Here is a 23,917-nt window from a genome sequence, read left to right on the forward strand (position 1 = left end):
CACATGGAGGAAAGGTACACATCTGGAGTGCCTAGCTCAGGTGAATGGGGAAACTGTGCCACTAAACCCTATAGGACATCTACTACATTAGGCCACTCTACAAAGCCTGTGAGACATAGCAATACTACCTAATACATAGAAACAAACAAAGGAAGGCTGCCAAAATGAGGAGACAAAGAAACATGTCCCAAGTAAAAGAACAGAACAAAACTTCATAAAAAGAACTAAATGAAATGGAGACAAGCAATCTAACAGATGCAGATTTCAAAACACTGGTTATAAGGATGATCAATGAACTAAGGGGAAGGGTAGATGAGCTTAGAGAAAACTTCAACAGCATAAAAAAGGACATAGAAACCAAAAAGAACCAGCCAGAAATGAAACATACATTAACTGAGGTGAAGAAGAATTTACAGGGAAGCAACAGTAGAGTAGATGAAGCTGAGGATCAAAACAGCAATTTGGAATATAAGGAAGCAATAAACATCCAACCAGAACAACAAAAAGAAAAGAAAAAAAAATTAGGATAGTGTAAGGAGCCTCTGGGACAATCTCAATGTACTGACATTTGCATCATGAGGGTGCCAGAAGGAGAAGGAAAAAAAAAAATTGGGAACCTATTTAAAAATATAATGATGCTGCCCAGCTGGTGTGGCTCAGTGGTTGAGTGTCTACCCATGCACCAGGAGGTCGCCAGTTCCATTCCCAGTCAGGGCACGTGCCCAGGTTGTGGGCCTGATCCCCAGTGGGGGGCATACAGGAGGCAGCCAATCGATGTTCTCTCTCGTGGATGTTTCTATCCCTTCCTCTCCCTTTCTCTTTCTCTCTCTCTCTCTCTCTCTCTCTCTCTCTCTTTCTCTCTCTCTCTATCAATAAAGAAAAATAATAATGATGATGAAAGTTTTGTTAACCTGGTATAGGAAATAGACATACAAGTCCAGGAAGTGCAGAGTCCCAAACAAGATGAACTTGAATTCAAAGAGGCTCACACCAAGACACATCATAATTAAAATGCAAAAGGATAAAGACAAAGATAATCTTAAAAGCAGCAAGAGAAAAGCAGTTAGTTACCTACAAGGGCACTCCCATAAGACCATTTGTTTCTCAACAGAAACTTTGCTGGCAAGAAGAGAGTGGCAAGAAATATTCGAAGTGATGAAAAGCAAGGACCTACAACCAAGATTACTCTTACCCAGCAAAGCTATCATTTAAAATTGAAGGACATATAAAGAGCTTCCCAGACAAGAAAAAATTAAAGGAGTTCATCACCACCAAACCAGTATTACATGAAATGTTAAAAGGTCTTCTTGAAGAAGAAGAAAAAGAAGAAGGAAGAGGAGAAGAAGGGAGAGAAAATAAGGAGGACAAAGAAGAAGAGGTAGGGGAAGGATAAAAAATATGAACAATAAAATGGCAATAAATACATATCTATCAACAAATAAATCTTAAAAAATAAATAAATAAATAAATGAACAAGCAGAACAGAAACAGACTCATAGATGCAGAGAACATTTTGATGGTTGCCAGATGGCAAGGGGGTTGGGTATTGGGTGGAAAAGATGAAGGGATTAAGAAGTACAAATTGGTAGTAATAGAAAGTCATGAGGATGTAAAGTACAACACAGGGAATATGGTCAATAATATTCTAATAACTGTGTAGTGTCAGATGGGTAACTAGATTTATCAGGATGATCACTTTGTTATATAAATGTTTAATTACTGGAGCGTACACCTGAAACTAATATAATATTATATGTCCACTGTACTTGAACAATAAAAATATGATTTAGAAAAAGAATGAAATCGTACCATTTGTGAGAGCATGGATGAACCTAGAGCATATTATGCTAAGTGAAATAAGTCAGTCAGAGAAAGACAAATACCAAATGATTTTACAAAAATATGGAATCTAAAGAACAAAATAAATGAACAAAAAATAGAAAGAGACTCATGGACATAGAGGAAAGACTGATGGTTGCCAGAGGGGAGTGGGATTGGGAGGCTGGGTAAAAAGGGTGAATGGGTTTAGAAGTATAAATTGGTAGTTACAAAATAGTCAAGAGGAAGTACAGCATAGGGAATATATAGTCAATAATATTGTAACAACTATGTATCATGCCAGATAGGCACTGGAAATACTAAGGGGAACACTTTGTAAAGTATATGATTGTCTAGCCACTATGCTGTACACGTCAAACTAATATAATATTAAATGTAAACTGTAATTGAAAAATAAAATTTTTTAAATTAAAATAAGATAACCAGGGTGTATGTTATTATCATGAAGCTGGTATAAATCCAAATTAAGTATTATAACTTTAAGATGTTATTAATCTACTTGGTAACCACTTAGAAAATAGCTATAGGATATACACAAAATAAAATTAGAAAGGAATCTAAATGTTTCACTACAATAAATTAAATACAAAAGAAAATAGTAATGCAGGGATTAAGGGACAAAAAGCTATGAGGCATATAGAAAACAAATAGCAAAATAACAGAAGTAAATCTCTCCAACCAAAAGACAGAGATTGGACTTTGACTGTTAAAATATTAGAGTTTTGCCCTGGCCAGTTTGGCTCAGCGGTTGAGCGTCGGCCTGCGGACCAGAGAGTCCCAGGTTCGGTTCTCACTAGGGACACGTACCACCAAAAAATATATATATATATACATATATATGTGTATATATATATATATGTATATATATATACACATATATATGTATATATATATATTAGAGTTTCGGCCTGCAGACAACGCTGTCCCAGAGCCACCCATGCCCAGCCATGGTGAGCCCCACCATGTCCTTCGACATTGCCATCAATGGCGAGCCAATGGGCTGCACCTCCTTTGAGCTCTTTGCAAACAAAGTTCGAAAGACAGCAGGCAACTTTTGTGCTCTGGGCACTAAGGAGAAAGGATTTGGTTATAAAGGTTCCTGCTTTCACAGAATTATTCCAAGATTCATGTGCCAGGGTGGTGACTTCACACACCATAATGACACAGGCGGCAAGTCCATCTATGGGAAGAAATTTGATGATGAGAATTTCATTCTGAAGCACATGGGTCCTGGCATCTTGTCCATGCAAATTCTGGACCCAACACAAACAGTATCCAGTTTTTCATCTGCACTACCAAGGCTGAGTGGCTGGGTGGCAAGCATGTAGTCTTAGGCCAGGTGAAAGATGGCATGGATATGGTGACAGCCATGGAGAGTGTTGGGTCCAGGAATGGCGAGACTGGCAAGAATATCACCGTCGCTGACTGTGGACAACTTAAATAAATTTGACTTGCGTTTTACCTTAACTATCAGACCGTTCCTTCGGTAGCTCAGGGGAGCACCCCTTCACCCCCATCTGCTTGAAATGTTCTATAATATTCATGCTCTTGCCACAGTTCATCGGGTTCTATATTTTCTTTACCTCTTCCAAGTCTAGCTGGATTGCAGAGTTAAGTTTATGATTATAAAATAAAAACTAACAATTAAAAGAAAATATTAGGGTTTCCCTACCTTTTTATGAGTTAAAAGTACTGGCATAAAATTATGATGAACTGTATGGTGGAGATAAAGAGCCAAAACCTCAGATGGTCGTTAGTTAAAATGACATCTTTAATTCACTTGTAAAAGCTGCAACATTTTCTGCCAGGGCAAATGGGTGTGTTTGGAAGATAAGACAACAAAATGACCGAGAATAATGAATGAATAAATGATTCTGTTTCCTTAGAAAATTTTACACACAGTCTAATATCAGAGGACAATGTCATCCAAAAGGATAAAATACCACACTGTAAGATATTGCTCTCCTCACACCTCACATTAACTGCCCCAGGAATAATGTTGTGTTTATTTGTTCCCAGAGAAGTTAGAGAAAGGGCAGTGTACTAAGTGGAAGATGGGGCTATTTACGTCTTTTGCGTATTTTTACAGATTGCAGCAATTAAATAGTTGATTATTGTGTTGACTTAAATAGTTACAAAAGTTTCCAGAAAAAAGGAAACCTTCACATTGCCATGATGGAAAAAAGAATGATTATTCCTGTGAGAAATTGTAAAATAAATCCAGGGAAAAGCTAGGAAACCTGTATGTAGATAGCTGGAGGTCCTGAGAGACCACATTTTGGTGGGGAATTTACTGGAAAGCACACATGCGCCAACACTTATGTGTAGCAATTTTTTTATTTTTTATTTTTTGTTAATCCACACTTCACAGTTGATTCAATGGCAGCCCCATGCATTTTTTGCATTAAGAAGTTTTCTTTTGGTCTTCTTTAAAAAGCAAAAACCAAACAAAAAAAATCTTCCCCACCCCTGTCACAAAGATATTCTCCTACAACTCTTACTAACTTTATATTTTTACTTTTCACTATTTCAGTGTGTTCATTTTAATCTATGGTGTGAGGGAGGGGATCTCAGTTCGTCTTTCTGCAAGTTGATATGTAATTGTACCAGCACCATATTGAATAGACTTTCCCCACTAAAGCATCTTGGGCCATTTGAAATCAATTGACCATAAACACAGGAGTTTTCTTTTCTGGATTCTCAGTTCTCTCCCATTGTTCCATATGTCTAATCCCATGCCTAGTCCCACACGGCTTGGTTACTGTAGCTTTGTAGTATATTTTGAAACATACTACAGTTAACTTCTTCCTGTTCTAGACCCCATTCATCTCTGAAACCCAATGACACCCCTCTTCTCTACTACTCCACACAATTGGGACCCTGCTCTTCCATAACTCCTCCCACTTTGGTCTTCTCTCCTCCATGCCACAGGATTCTGCTATTCCTCCCTCTGGAACACTATTCTTCCTTTCTCTCTGGAAATCTCTCTCCCTCAACATTCTACCTTCTCACTCTCCTTCCCAGGACCTACTTTCCTCCTCAGGCTACCTGGTCTTCTCTTCCTGAGCTAGTTCCCCTTCCTTGGGCAGATCTCTGGGCTCGGCTTTGTCTAAGTCTGTGGGTATGCAGTGTTCCTTGCCCTCACAGAGCCTCCACCTGGGATGGGCATGATGAACACTGACCCCAGGGATGTCTGGTTCACAAATGTCTCTGGGGCCTTTGCCTTAACTCCTATTTCCTTTTCTGGTCTCTCCTGGTATCCTGGTGCTAACTTGGGGAGTATCCCTGAGGGTTTAAGAGAGGGAAACTTTACCAGGGAAAGGAAAGGGGCTAAAAAGATCTAACTGATGCTCTTCTTATCAAAGATAGTACACCTGTAAGCTTACACTGAATTGAACAGTCCATTTCTGTACAAACTTTAACCAGCACCTAATCTGTGTTTGCTGCCAAATCTGAGAGTTGTACCCTTCAAGCAGAGTGGGGAAGCATATCGCTGATTAAACTACTGTCTCTCAGCTTCAGTCCCATCCCTGTATATTTTCATATGTATTGCTGACACTGGGTCTCAGCAAACCAGGCTTCTGCTTCCCAGCTGGCTCCACGGTAGGTACTGCAGAGGGTGCTGGAGACAGGCGGGAAGGCTGTGAGCAGAAGGGGCTTGCTTCTGTTATCCCAGCTTCTCCCCTGGCATAGACAGTTCCTCCTGGCATCAGCTGCTGAGTCCAGTTTGCAGTTTTCCAATTACTTGCTGAACCAGCCTCTCTGAGACTCCTTAGAGAAACTAGGATTCCATTGTGTTTATGAAATCCTTTCTCAGGATTCTGAGTTCTGTCCCCTAATCTTCCAAGCTTCTAAGACTTAATATTACATCTTCTTTCATTTGATCCCCAGTCCTAGAGAGAAAAAAATGCTTCTATAATCACGACCTCCTTTATAACCTGGAGTTTTCTTTCTTGTTTTCAGTTTTTCAATAACTAGTCAGTAATTTTATATCAACTCTCCTTATTAATGTAACTAATGTGGTTTCTGTCTTTGACTGGACCATGGGTGATATAAAGACCAGCCTCCAACGGCCTCAAGTCTACATGTTCCTTACCAGTCCCAGGTGCCAAGTGAGTTTGAGCTCAGAGGCTGACTCTACCTCTACCAGGCCAGTCTCATCGTGAGGTCTTTGATCCTTGTGTGGGCTCTCTGTTGTGACCTCTGTCTCTCTTGGATCTTATTCTATGCCTCTCTTCCCTTTGGGTTGCATCAGTAACCCGTGTTCCAACTTTGGGACCCTGGCCCTTGAACAGCAGGGAGCAGAGCAGACCTTATTCACTGATTATTGTGTAATTCTAATTTAACCTGTTTGAAAGATACCTGAAAGACTGATGCAAGGTGCTTGTCTCTCTTTAGCTTAATTCAGATCTCAAATGGGAAAAGCAAAAAGCACTGCTCATAAAAGCTGCCTGACAAGCCAAAGACCCACAAATGCCTGGGAAGAGATTTTGGGATAAAGACACATAACACATTTCTAAATTCTAAAAGAGAAGCTGGAGTGAGATTCTCAGAGGTATTAGGACATTCAAAGCAGTTATGTAGAAAATGATGTCAGGGAGATAGTGGAGTAGGAAGCACCAGGAATCTGTCTGTCCACCCAAACAGCACTATACTGACAGTAACTGTTTTTGAAACAATGGAGTCTATTCGAATTTGTGGCTTCCAAGAGAAAGATGAGCCGCAAAAGAGAGAATTTCAGTCAATCTCAGCCTCTAGTGCAGGAGTGGTTACCCATCCCCTACCACCTACCACAGGGCAGACAGCTTTGAAGATAGAGGCCCATATTCCAGGTGTGGCTGTTGAGACCAAGATGGGACCAAAAGACCTTGTCTTCCAATCATCTGGGCTCTCTTTTCTGATTCCTGATTGCTGATTACTGCTTTGATCACTGAAGTGCAGACACTGAGGTTGGCTGCCATTGTTTCAACCCCACTAGCTAAAGTGGCTTCCCAGACACTTTAAGGAATGGCATCTGTGTTTTTCTTTTCTTTTTTCCCTTCTCGCCTTTTGGAAGCCAGACATTTAAGGATTACAACACTTGCAAACAGTATATGGGGAGACTTAGAAAGCCATTCCAGCCCGCCGGTGTGGTTCAGTGACTGAGCTTCGACGCATGAAGCAAGAGGACACCGGTTCGATTCCTGGTCAGGGCACATGCCCAGGCTGTGGGCCTGATCCCCAGTGAGGGGCATGCAGGAGGAGGCAGCCAATCAATGTTTCTGTTTCTCCCTCCCCCCCTTCCTATCTCTCTAAAATCAATAAAGAAAAACAAATTTAAAAAAAGAAAGCCACTCCACCTACCCAGGGAATGACACAGGGTTAGAAAAGCTCTTAAACTTTCACCTCAGGCTGATCCACAACAAAAACATCCTGCAGAAATTTAAATAAAATAAAACATAGTAAACCCTGGGGGAAGGGTAAGAATCTAATTTCCAGAGTTACCACATTATAAGATTCAAATTCCCAGTTTTCAGTAAAATATCACAAGGTAGACAAAGAAACAGGAACAAATGGCTCATTCAAAGGAACAACATGAATGAGCAGAAACCATCCCTGATGAAGCCCAGACATCAAACTCACTAGACAAAACTATAAAACAACTGTCTTAAATATTCTCAAAGAGCTAAGGGGAAGTATAGGCAAAGTCAAGAAACAAAGTATTTTAAAAATGAGAATACTAATAAAGATAGAAATGATAAAAAGGAACAAAGGAAAGTAGTATCAGCATTATGGTGACATGAGATGTCCCCCTTTTTTGTTCCCCACCCCAACAACAAAACGTCGGCATCCATCCATGGACAAAAGTGACTTTAAGGGACCTGTGGAATCCAGCATCAAACAAAAAGGTGCCTGGGAGGAGTCTCATCCATCTGTCCATTAAGCATCGGGTAATAAGCAGACAGACCTCACTCCCAGCTGTAGACCCTTCAGTGGCCTGTGAACGGGCTGCACCCCTCTCGGTCTGGAAACCTGGAGAAGACCGATTCAGACCGTCACCCATGGATAAGGAAGCCTCCGTGGAAGTTCAGGTTTCCAGAGAAGTTCCAGCTCTCCATTGGAGGTTAAAAAAAGGAATCTGAATTAGTGTGGATGTATTCAAGAGGGTAAGAGAAGCAGTTTGACTTTACCTGCATCATCTCTCTACTAAGATGGCACAACTTACGGCCAAGAGAGATTTTAAGAGCACTGCATGGTGAACCACACGACTGGCGGCAGAGGGGAGAAGAGCTGGGAATAGTGGCAGGTAAGATTCTCAGAGGACATTGAAGGGACATGGATCCTGCTATCTGCATCATGGTTTCTATTAAGAAGCCTGCCAACAAGCCACTGGGAATTCCTCACCCATGGATCCCACAAACTGGCCCATGCACACCTCCCACACCCTGTGGCTGGCTGCCTCTGTACACTACCTACCCAGTGAGCATGTGCAAAAATCAGGTGCATCTGCTGGCCGGGAAGAGACCACAGACTTGAGCTTTAGTACTACCTTCAGGAAAACAAAAGAGAGGCTAGCCACACAACCCAGGTGTACAGAATCCAGAGACTCCAGAGAAAGCTTACAAACTTAAGAATTCTGCCACCAGAGGGAGCAAGAAGCATATCTCTCCTCTGAGGGAAGTTAGTCAAGACTGGAGGAATTGACTGCTACTTCAGATGCAAAGACAGCAATGAAAACTTCAAAGAACAATAAAAAATAAAGGTGATGTGACACCATCAAAGGATCACAATAATCTTTCATTAACCTAACCCAAAGACAGGGAAGTCTGCACTTTACCAGGTAAAAAACAATTCAAAATAGCTATTCTAAGGAAACAATGAGCTACAAGAAAATGCAGAAAGACAATTTAATGAAATCAGGAAAAAATACACAAACAAAATGAGAAATTTAACAAAGATATAAATCATTTAAGTGTGGTTTGTTTTTTTAATCCTCACCTGAGGATACTTTTCCATTTATCTTCAGATAAAGTGGGGGGTGGGAGGGTGGGCATCGATGTGAGAGAAACATATTGATTGGTTGCCTCCCACAGGGGACCAAATCAGGGTACTAACCCATGACCCTTTGGTCCACGGGCCAAAGCTCTAACCACTAAGCCAAACCAGCCAGGGCAGATATAAATCATTTAAAACAACAAAACAGAAATTCTAATACTGAAGAATAAAAAAGAAAAAAAGAGGAAGGAAGAAATGAAAAAATGCAATAGAGAGCATCTACATTGGATTTGATCAAGCAGGAAAAAAAGAATCTTGATATTGAAGACAGGAACTTTGAACTATCCAGAGAACAAAGAAAAAGAATTAAAAAGAATGAAGAAAGCCTACATGATTTACAGGATATTATCAAAAGATCAAATCTCAAAGTCTTCGAGTTGCAGAAGGAGAAGAGATAAAGAAGGGGGCAGAGAGTGCTGTAGAGCAACAAGACAGACCAGACTCAGACTCCGAACTGGGTTCAAATTAAGAGAGCTTTATTAGCCGCGCGGTGACTGTCCCATCCTATGCAGAGGAGAGAGCAGCCCTGAGCTCAGGGGGAGGGTTGCTTATATAGTTGTCTTAGCCCCTGTTAAGGAATTTGGGCTAAGGGTTTGTGAGCAAGCAAGCACATAGAGAAGCAGATATTTGCAGTTAGCTGCTATGCCTGAGGGAACAATCAGTTTTGGTGTACACAAAGCAATGGTTATCTATACAATGCAGTGGTTATCTGTTAGCAGCTAGTTCTTGCCATTCTCTTAAAATCCAGGGGATAAGTTCTGCCTAATGGGAAAAAATTTTACTGTACATTCACTTAGCATGTGTTATCCTTTACAAGAGCTTATTTAAAGAAACACATAATGGCCCTGGCCAGGTGACTCAGTCAGTTTAAGCATCATCCTGTGCACTAAAAGGTTGTATTCAGGGCACACTGGGTTCAACCCCCAGTGGGGGCGCATATGGGAAGCAACTGATCCATATTTCTCTCTCACATTTCTCTCTCTCTCTCCCCCTCTCCCTTCCTCTGTCTCTAAAAATCAATAAAATCAATTTAAAAAACATATCCTCTAGTGAGGATTAAAAAATAATAATAATAATAATAATAATCGACAACTTCCCAAATCTTAAGAGATATTTGGATATTCAAGTAAATAAAGTTCACAGATCAACAAATAAAATAAACTTAAAGAGATCTTCTCTAGGACACATATAATAGAACTGTTAAACATCAAAGACAAAGGAAAAAAATGTTTAATATGTTTTTATTGATTTTTTTTAGAGGGACAGAAAAGGGGAGAGAGATAGAAACATCAATGTGAGAGAGGCACATCCATCCACTGCCTCCTGCACACCCCCCACTGGGGATTGAGCCCGAAACTGCCCTGACTGGGAATCCATCTGGGACTTCTCAGTCCATGGGATGACAATCAATCCACTGAGCCACAGTGGCTGAGCCAAAGGGAAAAGCATAATAGCAGCAAGAGGGGGGAAAATCTTATAACTTACAAGGGAACCCCCAGAAGGCTATCAGAGGACTTCTCAGCAGAAACCTTACAGGCCAGGAGAGAGTGGGATGATACATTCAAAGTGCTGACAGAAAAAAAAAACCTGCCAATCAAGAATACATTATCCCTCCCTGGATGGCATTGTTCAGTGGTTAAAGCGTAGGCACATGCACTGAAGGGTCATGGGTTTGATTGCTGGTCAAGGGCACATACCTGGGTTGCAGGTTCAATCCCTGGCACTAGCCCAGGCATATGGGAAGCAACCAATCAATGTGTCTCTCACAGCAATCGCTCTCTCTCTCTCTCTCTCTCTCTCTCTCTCTCTCCTTCCGCCTCTCTCCCTTCCACTCACTCTCTCTCCTTCCCCCTCCCCCCTTCCATGCGCTCTCGAAAAATCAATGGAAAAGTATCCTCAGGTAAGGATGAACGACAACAACAACAAAGAATACATTACCCAGAAAAACTGTCCAGAAATGAAGGAGAAACACAGATTTTCCCAAACAAAATCTGAAGGAGTTTATCTCCACTAGACCTGCCTTACAAGAAATGTTGACGTCTTTAAGCTGAAATGAAAAGACACTAATTAGTAACATAAAAACCGATGAATATACTACACACTGGTAAAGGTAAGTACATAGTCAGATTCAAAATATTCTAATACTGTAATATGGTGGAGAGTTAGCCACTTAACTCCAGCATAAAAGTTAAGAACAAGAGTACTAAACTGTATAACTGTAGTTAACATACTTTGTTAATAAGTTCACAAGAAAAAAGAGGTAAATTGTGACATGAAAAATGTAAGAGGAGGAGTAAAAGGGTAGGGTTGTGGTATGTGGTTGAAGTTAAATTGCTAATAGCATAAAATAGACTGTTAAATCTACAAGGTGTTTTATGTAAGCCTCATGATAACCACAAAGCAAAAACCTACAATAGACTCACAAAAGATAAAGAGAAGGGAATCAAAGCCATACCACTATGAAAAATAGATCCACAAAGGAAAAGGAAGGCAGCAAGAAATGAAGAAACTAACAAGAGAACTACAAAAGAGGCAGAAAAAATTAATAAGATGACACTAGTTAGTCTTTACCTATCAACATTTATTCTAAATGTAAATGGATTGCCAGGCCCGTGTGGCTCAGTGGTTGAGCGTCGACCCATGCACCAAGAGATCACCAGTTCGATTCCCGGTCAGGGCACATGTGGGCCCGATCCTCAGTGAGGGGCATGCAGGAGGTGGCCAATTGATGTTCTCTCTCATCGATGTTTCTATTTCTCCCTTTCCCTCTCCCTTCCTCTCTAAAATCAATAAAGAAAAAAATATTTTAAATAAATAGCCCTGGCTGGTTTGGCTCAGCGGTTAGAGCATCGGCCTGCAGACCAGAGAGTCCCGGGTTCGGTTCTCGCTAAGGGCATGTACCTCGGTTGCAATTTGTCCCCAGCCCCAGTTGGGGTCATGTGGGTGGCAACTAGTCAATGTGACTCTCTCACATCGATGTTTCTCTCTCTCGCTTCCCGCCTCTCTCCCTCCCACTCTATCTGAAGATAAATGCAAAAATGTCCTCAGGTGAGGATTTTTTAAAAAGTAACTAACTAAATAAATGTAAATGGATTGAATCTTCCAGTCAAAAGACATAGAGTGGATGGATAGGTGTTTTAAAAGAAAGAAAAACAAGACCCAACTACTGTAGAAACTCATTTCAGCATTAAGAACTCACATAGGCCCTGGCCGGGTTTCTCAGTGGTTAGAGCATTGGCCTACGGTCCAGAGAGACCCGGGTTCAGCTCCCACTAAGGGCATGTACCGCGGTTGCAGTTTGTCCCCGGCCCTAGTTGGATCGTGCAGGAGGCAGCCATTTGATGTGTCCCTTTTACATCCATCTCTCCCTCCCTGCCTCCCTTCCTCCCTCCCTTCCTCCCTCCCTCCCTCCCACTCTATCTGAACAAAAAATGGAAAAATGTCCTCGGGTGAGGATAATAAAAAAAAAAAAAGAACTCACATAGGCTCAAAATGAAGGGAAAGGAAAAGATATTCTGCGCATGTGCAAACCAAAAGAGAGCAGAAGTAGCTGCACTTATATCAGACAAAATAGACATAAAGCTAAAAACAGTAACAAGAGACAAAGGAGGTCATTACATAATGATGAAGGGGGCAATTCATCAAGAAGATACAACAATCAAAAATATACAGATATTTGCCTGGCTGGTGTGGCTCAATGAATTGAGCATCGTCCCATAGACTGAAAGGTCCCGGTTCGACTCCCGGTCAGGGAATATGCCCAAGTTGTGAGCCAATGCCCGGTGAGGGGCATGCAGGAGGCTGCCAATTGATGTTCCTCTCTCACGGGGATGTTTCTATCTCGCTTCCCGCCTCCCTTCCTCTCTTTCTAAAAAAATAAATTAAAAAATGTTTAAAGAAAAATATTCAAGTACCCAACATGGGAGCACCTAAATATATTAAGCAAATACTAACAGATCTTAAGGGGGAAATAAGCAATACAATAATAGTGGAAGACATCGATACCCACTTTTAACAATGAATAGATCATTCAGACATAAAATCAACAAGGAAATGTTGCATTTGAACCATACTTTACAAATAAACCTGGCAGATATATGCAGAATATTCCATCCACCAGCAGCAAAATATACATTCTCTTCTCAAGTGCCAAGGAAACATTCTTCAGAGTAGATCATGTAATAGGTCACAAAACAATTCTTAGCAAATTTAAGATGATTGAAAGCATATCAAGTATATTTTCTGACCACAATGATATGACATTCAAAATCAATAACAAGAGGAAAGCTAGAAATGTCACAAATATGTGGAAATTAAACAACACACATCTAAACAGCAAATAAGTCAAAAAAAATAAATTTAAAACTATCTTGAAAAAAATGAAAACAAAACCTATGGGATGCTATAAAAGCAATTTCCAAGGCAAGTTTATAGTGATAAATTCCTACATTAATAAAAATAAAAGTTGCCCAGCCAGTGTAGCTCAGCGGAGTGAACGTCATCCCATGGACTGAGAGGTCCCGGTTCGATTCCTGGTCGGGGCACATGGTTTTAAGCTCAATCCCCAGTGGGGGGCATGCAGGAGGCAGCCAATTGATGTGTCTCTCTCACATTAATGTTTCTATCTTTCTCTCCCTTCCTCTCTTTCTAAAAAACCAATAAAATTATTAACAACAACAAAAAAGGCGGAACAAATGAATAACAAAGCAAAACAAAAACAGACCCATAAATATAGAAAACAAGCTGATAGTTGCCAAAGGGAAAGGGGAATGGGAATCTAAATAAATAAATGGAACAAAAACCATTTAAACAAATGGGACTACATCAAACTAAAATGCTTCTACACAGCAAAAGAAACAACAAAATGAAGACAATCTACAGAATGGGAAAAAATATTTGGAAACCATGTATCTGATAAAGGGTTAATATCCAAAATACATAAAGAGCCCTGGCCAGTGTGCCTCAAAGGTGAGGGCATTGGCCTGTGCACAAAAGGGTTGCTGGTTCTATTCTTTGTCAAGGGCACATGCCTAGGTGGCAGGTTCAATCCCAGGCCCCATCAGGGCACATGCTGGAGGCAACCAATCAATGTGTCTCTCTCACACTGATGTCTGTCTGTCTCTCTCTCTCTCTCTCTCTCTCTCTCTCTCTCTCTCTCTCTCTCCCCCTTCCTCCCTTTCACTTTATCTAAAATCAAAGGCAAAATATACTTGGGTGGTGAGGATTTAAAAAATACATAAAGAATACATGCAACTGAATAGCAAAATAATAATAATACAATTTTTAAAAGGAAAAATTAATTGATTAATTTTTTTAAATGAACAAATGAGCCCTGGCCTGTTGCTCAGCAGTTAGTGTCGGCCTGCAAACCAGAGAGTCCTGGGTTCAGTTCCCGCTAAGGGCACGTACCTCAGTTGCAGTTTGTCCCAGGCCCCGGTTGGGGTCATGTGGGTGGCAGACACTCGATGTGTCTCTCTCACATGGATGTTTCTCTCTCTCTCTCTGCTCCGGACCGCAGGCCAATGCTCTAACTGCTGAGCCAAACCAGCCAAGGCGCTCTCTTTCTCTCTCTCTTCCTCCCTCTCTCCCTCTCTTTCTTCCTCCCTCTCTCCCTCCTTCTCTATCTGAAGATAAATGCAAAAATGTCCTCGGGTGAGGATAAAAAAATAAAAATAAAATAAAATGAGCAGAAGACCTGAATAGGTAGTTTTCCAAAGAAGGTATATGAATGGCCAACAAGCACATGAAAAGGTGCTCAACATTACTAATATTAGGGAAATGCCAATCAACCACAGTGAAATATCACCTCACACCTGTTATCATTGCTATCATCAAAAAGACAAAAAACAGCCCTGGCCGGTTTGGCTCAGCGGTTAGAGCATCGGCCTGCGGTCCGGAGAGACCCGGGTTCAGTTCCCGCTAAGGGCACATACCTTGGTTGCAGTTTGTCCCCAGCCCTGGTTGGGTCGTGTGGGTGGCAACCACTCAATGTGTTGCTTTCACATCGATGTTTCTCTCTCTCTCTCTCTCTCACTCTCACTCTATCTGAACAAAATATCGAAAAATGTCCTCGGGTGAGGATTAAAAAAAAAAAAGACAAAAAACAGCCTGGCCAGTGTGACTCAGTGGTTGAGCATCAATCGATGCACCAACAGGTCAGGGCACATGCCCAGGTTGTGAGCTCAAACCCCAGCAGGGGGCATGCAGAAGGCAGCTGATTGATGTTTCTCTCTCATCAATGTTTCTATCTCTCTCTACCTCTCCCTTCCTCTCTCTCTAAAATCAATAAAAGCATATTTAAAAAAAAAAAAAAGACAAAGAATAGCTCTGGCCGGTTTGCTAGGTGGTTAGAGCATCGGCCCGCAGACCAATGAGTCACAAGTTTGATTCTGGCCAAGGGCATGTACCTCGGTTGCAGTTTGTCCTCAGCCCTGATCGAGTTGTGAGGGAGGCAACCAGTAGATGTGGCTCTATCACATCCATGTTTCTCTCTGTCTCTCTTTCTTTCCCTCCCTCCACTCTATCTGATAACAAATAGAAAAGTATCCTCGGGTGAGGAATAAAAATAAAAATAAAAAAAGACAAGAAATAGATGCTAGTAAGAAAATGGAGAAATGTGCACCAATGTAAATTGGTGTAGCCACTAAGGAAAATAGCATGAAAGTTCCTCAAAAAACTAAAAACAGAACTACCATATGATCCAGCAATTCCACTTCTGGAAATATATCCGAAGGAAACAGAAACACTTTTTCAAAGAAATATTTGCAGCCCTACATTCATAGCAGCATTGTTTACAATAGCAAAGACATGAAAACAACCTAAATATATGTCCACTCACTAATGAATGAATAAAGAAGTGTGGTAGCCCTGGTTGATGTGGCTCAGTTGGTTGGGTGTCATCGTGCATCAAAGGGTTGCCTGTTAGATTACAGTTGGGGCACATGCCCAGGTTTTGGGCTCAATCCCTAGTAGGGGGCATGGGTAGGGAGCATGCGGGAGGCAGCTGATCAATGTTTCTCTCTCACATCAATGCTTCTATCTTTCTCTCCCTTCCTCTCTCTCTCTAAATTTTTTAGTAAAAAATCAATAAAAGCATATTTTCTTCTTTTATTCATTAATTTATTTTTGTTACAGATGTTTCTCCTTTTTCCCCCATTGAAAAACTTTTCTTTTATCCTCACCTGAAAACATTTTTGCATTTACCTTCAGATAGAGCGGGAGGGAGAGAGGGAAGAGGAGAGAGAGAGAAACATCGATGTGAGAGAGACACATCGAGTTGTTGCCACCCACACAACCCCAACTGGGACCGGGGACAAACTGCAACCGAGGTACGTGCCCTTAGCGGGAACTAAACCGGGATCTCTCTGGACTGCAGTCCGACTCTCTAACCACTGAGCCAAACCAGCCAGAGCCTATGTGACATTCTTAAAATTACAAAACTATAGACATGGATAATAGATGAGTGGTCCCCAGGGGTTGGAGGTGACTGTGGCTATAAAAGGGTAGCATGAGCCCTGGCCAATTTGGCTCAGCGGTTAGAGCGTCGGCCTGCGGTCCGGAGAGACCCGGGTTCGGTTCCCGCTAAGGGCACGTGCTTCGGTTGCAGTTTGTCCCCGGCCCTGGTTGGTCGTGCGGGTGGCAGCCACTCGATGTGTCCCTTCGCGTCGATGTTTCTCTCTCTCTCCCTTCCTCTCTCTTCTTCCCACTCTATCTGTACAAAAAATGGAAAAATATCCTCGGGTGAGGATTAAATAAATAAATAAATAAATAAATAAATAAATAAATAAATAAAAGAGTAGCATGAGCAATCAGTTGTAATGGAACTGTATGTGTCTTGATTGTGGTAGTAGTCACACAATCCTACTCGTGTGATAACACTGCAAAGGTTTATCAATTGTATCAATTTTCTGGTTGGGATAGTTACTCAAATTATGCAAGGTGTTACCATTGGGATGTTGGTGCCTCCCCAAATTTGTATGTCGAAGCCCTAACCCATCGTGATGGTGTTAGAGATGGGGTCTTTGGGAGGTAATTAGTGTTAGAGGAGGTCTAAGGGTGGAGCCCTCAGGACGGAATAATGCCCTTATAAGAAGAGATGCCAGAGATATCTCCCCTACCATGTGAGGACGTGGCAAGAAGGTGGCTATCTGCAAACCAGAACGAGAGCACTGACCAGGAATTGAATTAGCTGGCACTTTAATCTTGGACTTCCCAGTCTCCAGAACTGTGAGAAATAAATGTCCGTTGTTCAAGTTACCTTGTCTGTACTATTCCATTATAGAAGTCTGAGCTAACTAAGACAGAACAATAGCAAAGAATTAAACCCATCACAACAGAAATGTGTCACGGAGACAGAGTGTTGGGGTTCAGCCTAAGCTTTGGAGTTAGAAAAAACTTAGTTCACATGCAGGCTGGTGAGCTTGGACAAGTCCCTTGAGTTTTCTGAATATCAGTTTGCCCTTCTGTAAAATGAGAGCGATAAAACCCTGGCCGGTTTGGCTCAGCGGTTAGAGCGTTGGCCTGCGGTCCAGAGAGACCCAGGTTCAGTTCCCACTAAGGGCACGTACCTTGGTTGCAGTTTGTCCCTGGCCCTGGTTGGGTTGTGCGGGTGGCAGCCACTTGATGTGTCCCTTTCATGTCAATATTTCTCTCTCTTCCTTTCTCCCCCTCCCACTCTATCTGAACAAAAAAATGGAAAAATGTCCTTGGGTAAGGATTAAAAAATAAATGAGAGCGATAAAGCTGTTGTGAAGTCACCTTTAAACTGCATAACACATGCCTCGGTTGGTATACTAAGTGGTTAGAGCATCAGTCTGGATGCCAAAGGGTTGCAGTTCGATTCCCTTTCAAAGGCATGTCCCATGCACCAGGAGGTCACCAGTTTGACTCCTGGTCAGGGCACATGCCCAGGTTGTGGGCCAGATCCCCAGTGCGGGGCATGCAAAAGGAGGCCAGTCGATGTTCTGTCTCATCAATGTTTCTATCTCCCTTCCTCTCTCTAAAATCAATAAAGAAAAATTATTTAAAATAAATAAATAAACTGCATGATACACGGACTGGCATCAGGTAGGCCCTCAATAAGTAGAGGTAGGTGCTGTGGTTATTATTACTTGTGCAGCTGTTCACAGGATACCATGGGGTAGGCAGGGCTGGGTCTTCCACGACTTCAGGCTGATGAGCTAGGCTTCCTTTTTAGAGCACTGGGGGGCCATGGGAGATGTGTGAGCAGGGGAGAGACAGGAAAAGAGACCTCTGGGACTGGGGTGGACGACTAGGAATTAAAGAGTGGGACAGGCACCCATCTCCCAGGTGATGGGTGTCCAGCCCCAGGAAGTGCCATGGGGGTGGCAGGAGTGAGAGGAAGAGAGGCGTTCAGGTGGAGTACTAGGTGTGGTACTCAAATGGTAACCCCATGACCCAGGTTGGAATGAGAAGTTTAGGAGCTAGGGGGTATAACAGGAGTTCAGTGTTGACTTTGCTTTATACATGCCCTTCCTTCTGCCTAGAATGACTTTTCTTATTGTGCCTTCCTGAAAAGCTCCTACTGGTCCTTCAAGACGCCGCCCAAAAACCCTTCCTCTAAAAATCTCTCTGAAACCAACACAATTTGCAATTTCCTGAGAAGACCGGGGCTCTTCAGGTTAATCTGCAAACATCTGACTTTCCGCGTGTCTCACACATTCCTCCTCTAGAAGTTTCTCTAGCGCAGTCCTTGGCCGGATCCATTGCAGGACCCTCCGCACCGGGCACAATGGGGCTGGGAAGAAGCCTTTGCTCACCGAAAAGGAAGACCTGTCTCCCCGATGTCGCTGCAGTTCAGGCTATGGCCACGCGGGGGCAGCAAAGAACAGGTCAAGGGTCCGAAAGGTTCTCAGGTTCTGGCGTTCCGGGTGTGTGTTGTGTTGTGTTGTTTGTGTTGTGTTGTTTGTGTTGTGTTGTTTGTGTTGTGTTGTTTTGTTTTTAATTAGTAGATGGGAGATAAGTCCCTACCACCCAAGTTTTCCCATCCGCTCCAGCCACCCAGTGGCGCCCCATGGCAAGTGAAAGTTATGCAGAATCTAAATTAGACCAGTCCCTCCTCTACGCTGAATTCTCCATTGAGCCCACCTCACTGGAGATAAAAGCTCCCCTCCCTGCAGCCCCCAAGGCCCCACTCGATCTACCCCACACACCCCCTTCTCACCTCCCAGCCTTCATGTCCTCCCCTTTCCCCCTCCCTACCTCTGCTCCAGCCACACTAGCCTTTTGGTTCCTAAAATCAAACAAACTCATTCCAGTGTCTGGGCTTGGGGGCAGCCTTCATGCCTAGAAAAATCTCTTTGTAGTTACTTAGTAAATGTATAATCCATTTAAGTTGTACCTTGAGAAACACGGTTTCCCTTCAGCCTGTAGTTCTAATTACAGCTATTATGTTACTTTTTCACACCTGGCAAAGTGGACCATCACTTTCCAAGAGGCCATTGGATCCATATTTGGGTCCATTTAGAAATGTAGTGGAGCCCTGGCCGGTTTGGCTCAGCGGTTAGAGCATCGGCCTGCGGTCCAGAGAGATCCGAGTTCGGTTCCCGCTAAGGGCACATACTTCGGTTGCAGTTTGTCCCCGGCCCTGGTTGGTCGTGCGGGAGGCAGCCACTCGATGTGTCCCTTTCACATCGATGTTTCTCTCTCTCTCTCTTCCTCTCTCTCCCTCCCACTCTATGTGTACAAAAAATGGAAAAATGTCCTCGGGTGAGGATAAAAAAAAAATTAAAAAAAAAAAAAAAAGAAATGTAGTGGATTGAAATTGCTTAAGCATTGTAGATGGCATTTATTAAAGTGATATATTGCATTCTTTAATCTGTTAAATGCCTCCGCCAAGCAAACCCTTCTGGGATCCTTAGCAATTATTATAAATTCAAAAAGTAAACATATAAAGAGGGGGAAATGTGTTCTCTTAAACACTCTGGTACTGCTTTAAACACAGCTAAATTATCATATGCTTTTCAACTTAAAGTTACCAGCCTGAAATCATAATTATCTCTGGAAAGAGACATAAAGATCTGGTAAGCTCATTGCCTCCAAAGTGGTGGCAGGGGTAAATTGGGGGACCAGAGTGGGAGGGAGGCTTCTCACTGTAAACTATTTGGGATTTTTTTCATTGAAATTGAGGGAGAGGGGGCTTCAAATTTGCCCCTACTGTTTTCTTTCATTAAAAGGAAAACATATATCTGAAACAATTAGAACCAAATATTAACATTTACTTCTTCATGTGGTGGTACACGCATGTTTTAGGAACTAGCTTCTATGCTTTCTGGGTTGTTGTTTTTTATTTAGGTAAAATACATAAACCATAAAACTGACTGTCTTTCCCATTTGTTTTTAATCCTCGCTGGAGGATATTTTTCTGTTTATCTTCAGATAGAGTGAGAGAGAGAGAGAGAAACATCACCGTGAAAAAGACACATCAACTAGCTGCCTCCTGCATGACCCCAACCAGGGCCAGCTCTAACTGCAAATGAGGTATGTGCCCTTGGTTGGAATCAAACTATAAATCAAATCCATGACTTATTGGTCCGCTGCCTGTCGCTATACCGCTGAGCCAAACTGGCCAGGTCCATTTTTCCCATTTTTAAGTGTCCAATTCAGTGGCAACCATTACCACTGTCCGTCTCCAGAACTTGTTCATCTTCCCAAACTCAATCTCTATCCCCATTGAACACTAACTCCTCATCCCCTCCTCCCTAGCCCCTCGCACACCCTTCTACCTTCTGTCTCTGTGAATTTGACCACAGTAGAGGATCACACAGACTGTTTGTGACTGGCTTATTTCACCTAGCATAATGTCCTTGAGATTCATCCATGTGGTAGCACATGTCAGAATCTTGCCTGTGTTTTTCAGATTAAATTAAAATTAAAAAGTATATGCACATGATTAAAATTAATGAGCCATTTCACAGGGTCTGACCTATGGAGTCTCAGCTAACTCCCTCCGGTCATTTCAAGGTTCTGCATGCACAAGGTTCTCCCTCTCTTCACCCCCATCTGCTGGTTTTCTGTGGTGGTGGGTCAGGACTTAGCTCACAGCCTCCCTCTCCTTGACCTGTGCCCCACGCTGGTACCTATCTTGGGCATCTTTGACATTTTTCAACAACATACTTTGCCCTTTAATTTCTTCTTCCACCAACTATAATGTTATTTTTACTGTTCCAGATGGGTAATATGAACAGTGAGTGTTTTTTAAGGCATTCTTCATTATTTCTTCATAGATGTACTACACAAGAACCACATCAGCTCTCAGAAAGGCACTGTTCCCATTTCAGAAATGGGAAGCTGAGACCCAGAAAGGTTAAGCCACTAGCTCCACATCACAGAGCTTTAGGCCTGTGGCAGAACCTGAGCTGCTTCTAGTAACTTTTATTGTGGTTTGGAAACTCACCAGAAATGAGTAAATAATTTCCTTAAAGGGTCTGTTTGAGGTTTATCAGAACTCAGCCTGGGTACCCTTAAGGGTGGTGTATATCATTGTATGTACATTTGACATCCGAGAAAAGAACTGCAAACAAATACTAAACTCTAGTTAATGATATGATCACTGAAGTCTTGAGAGGAAAGTGTGCAGATGTCTGTGACTTATACTAACATGGGTAAAAAGTAAGATAAATGAATGGATAGATATTGAAACAAATATATTCAAATTTTAATAGTGGTATCCAGAAATCTGTGGGTAGTCACTGTATAATTCTTCCAACTTTGCTGTATGTTTAAAATATTTCAGAATAAAATTATGGAATGTCTATCTGAACTTCCCACAGGAAAATCTGTCTTCTCCCACCTGGACAGGCAAGAGGTCCCTCAAATTCAATGCATCCGCACTTGGGTTTACGTCCTTCCCCCAAATGGTTCGTCTCCCTGAGGGTCCTTGAAGTGGGTTCTGATTTACCAGGCCCAAAAGCTGGAAGTTGCCAGAGATTCCTCCCTGTTACCTTTGGGTCCCAAGATCTATCTTAGGGTGACCAACTGTCTTCCAGTGTACCCAAGACCAAGAGGGTTTCTGGGATGTGGGACTTTCTACGCTAAAACAGGAAGGTCTGAGGCAAACTGGACTGAGTTGGTCCCCCAACCACCATTTCTGCTTCTTAGACATGTTCAGTTTATTCAAATTGCCACTGCCCTAGTCTATCTAATAATACACATTATAGTGATGGCAATAATAACAACAACAATAATAATAATAGTAAGCAATGGCAGCTGGCTTACAGTGAGCGATTGCCACCAGCAAGGTGTTATTCCGCATGTTCCATCCGTGGCAGGTCTTTTGATCCACACAACACCCTGCATTGAACGACTGTACCATCTATGTTAAAGGTGAAGAAATAAGGTACAGAGAGGTAGGATCCCTAGCCAACAGTCATACACATAAGGAAGAGCAGAGGAACTGGAGTATGAGCCCAGGCAGACAGCTGCCGAGCACCCGGGCAGCACCACTTTGAACACCGTCCAGAGCGCCAGTTCTGGGTCCGCTCGCTGCAGGCTTACCCTCCCTCAGCAATCGCCCATGCTTCATCAGAATGATTATTTAGGTAAACATTGTTTTCCTGATGACAAAAATATTACCAGCTTATAATTTTTAAAGAGGAATTAAATAAAGAAATTAATAAAGTAGAAAGTAATGATGTCCCATCACAGTTCTCCTGAGAGGACACCACTCTTTTATTTTTTTTTTTTATCCTTATCTGAGGACACTTTTGCATTTATCTTTAGATAGAGCAGGAGGGAGAGAGGGAGGAAGAGAGAGAGAGAAACATCAACGTGAGAGAGACGCATCAAGTGGTTGCCACCCACACAACCCCAACCGGGGCCAGGGACAAACTGCAACCAAGGTACATGCCCTTAGCGGGAACTGAACTCGGGTCTCTCTGGTTCATGGGCCTGAGCCAAACCGGCCAGGGCAAGGATATCACTCTTAATTTGGTTCCTGTTGGCACCAGAATTTCTTCTTGGTGTATAGAACCAAGCACTTTTAGTTTGGGGTTTTTTTTTTCAGGGGCCATGCTAATCTTCTCTGTATTGTTCCAATTTTAGTATATGTGCTGCCGAAGCGAGCACAGCACTTATAGTTTTGTATCAAGATATAGTGTATCGCCCTGGCCAGTTTGGCTCAGCGGTTAGAGCATTGGCCTGCGGTCCAGAGAGACCCAGGTTCGGTTCCCGCTAAGGGCACGTACCTCGGTTGCAGTTTGTCCCCGGCCCTGGTTGGTCATGTGGGTGGCAGCCACTCGATGTGTCCCTTTCACGTCGATGTTTCTCTCTCTCTTTCTCTTCCTCTCTCCCTCCCACTCTATCTGAACAAAAAAATGGAAAAATGTCCTCAGGTGAGGATAAAAAAATTAATTAAAAAAAAATGTTTAAAAAAAAAAAAAAGATATAGTGTATCAAGTATAGTGATTGATAGGTAGAAAGATAGATGTAGACAGTGATAGAGATAGATATAGATAAAGGTAGACAGAGATATGGAGAGAGAGAGAGAGAGAGAGAGAGAGAGAGAGAGAGAGAGAGATAGATGATAAATAGATGGATAGATGGATGATATAGATTTGTCTTTGACTTGCTTTTTTTCCAGACTGATATTTGATATTTTAAAAACACAGCTTGGACCCTATCCTCCAAATCCGTCACTCTCCAGAACCAGTGTCCACTCCATAGCTACAGGCCATTGTTCCTATGACCCCTTTAGCCTCTCTTCCCCACCTCCTGATACTATCCCACTGGCCTCTGTGTGCTCTCTCACTACACGTGCGAGTCTGGTGCCCACCTGCCTTCACTGACCTGTGCTTGTCAGAAGTAATGTTAGCCCTGTGTCCACATCTGCCCCCACTGAGAGTACATTGGGTGTCCACTCAGACCTGCTTTTACAGGAACTCTTGGTGGGGAGAATGGGGAAGGGGTGCTTGACAATGGTAGAGACTGAGGGGTGAGGGGGTGCTAATTATGTCAGGGTAGTCTGAGAAGGTGGCATTTAAGCCAAGTACTCAATGACAGGAAGATGAGGGGAGCATGGTCTAGT

General features: G+C 42.4%; 1 non-coding gene across 1 annotated transcript; it reads right to left on the reverse strand.

Annotated features, from left to right (window-relative positions):
• Window positions 1–22,856: 22,856 nt before the first annotated feature.
• LOC118616620 lies at window positions 22,857–22,959 on the reverse strand. Its single transcript, XR_004956615.1, has one exon. It is a non-coding gene; the product is annotated as a U6 spliceosomal RNA (small nuclear RNA).
• Window positions 22,960–23,917: the final 958 nt, after the last annotated feature.

The sequence above is a fragment of the Molossus molossus genome, unplaced genomic scaffold, assembly GCF_014108415.1.
Source record: "Molossus molossus isolate mMolMol1 unplaced genomic scaffold, mMolMol1.p scaffold_m16_p_4, whole genome shotgun sequence".
NCBI classification, from domain to species: domain Eukaryota; kingdom Metazoa; phylum Chordata; class Mammalia; order Chiroptera; family Molossidae; genus Molossus; species Molossus molossus.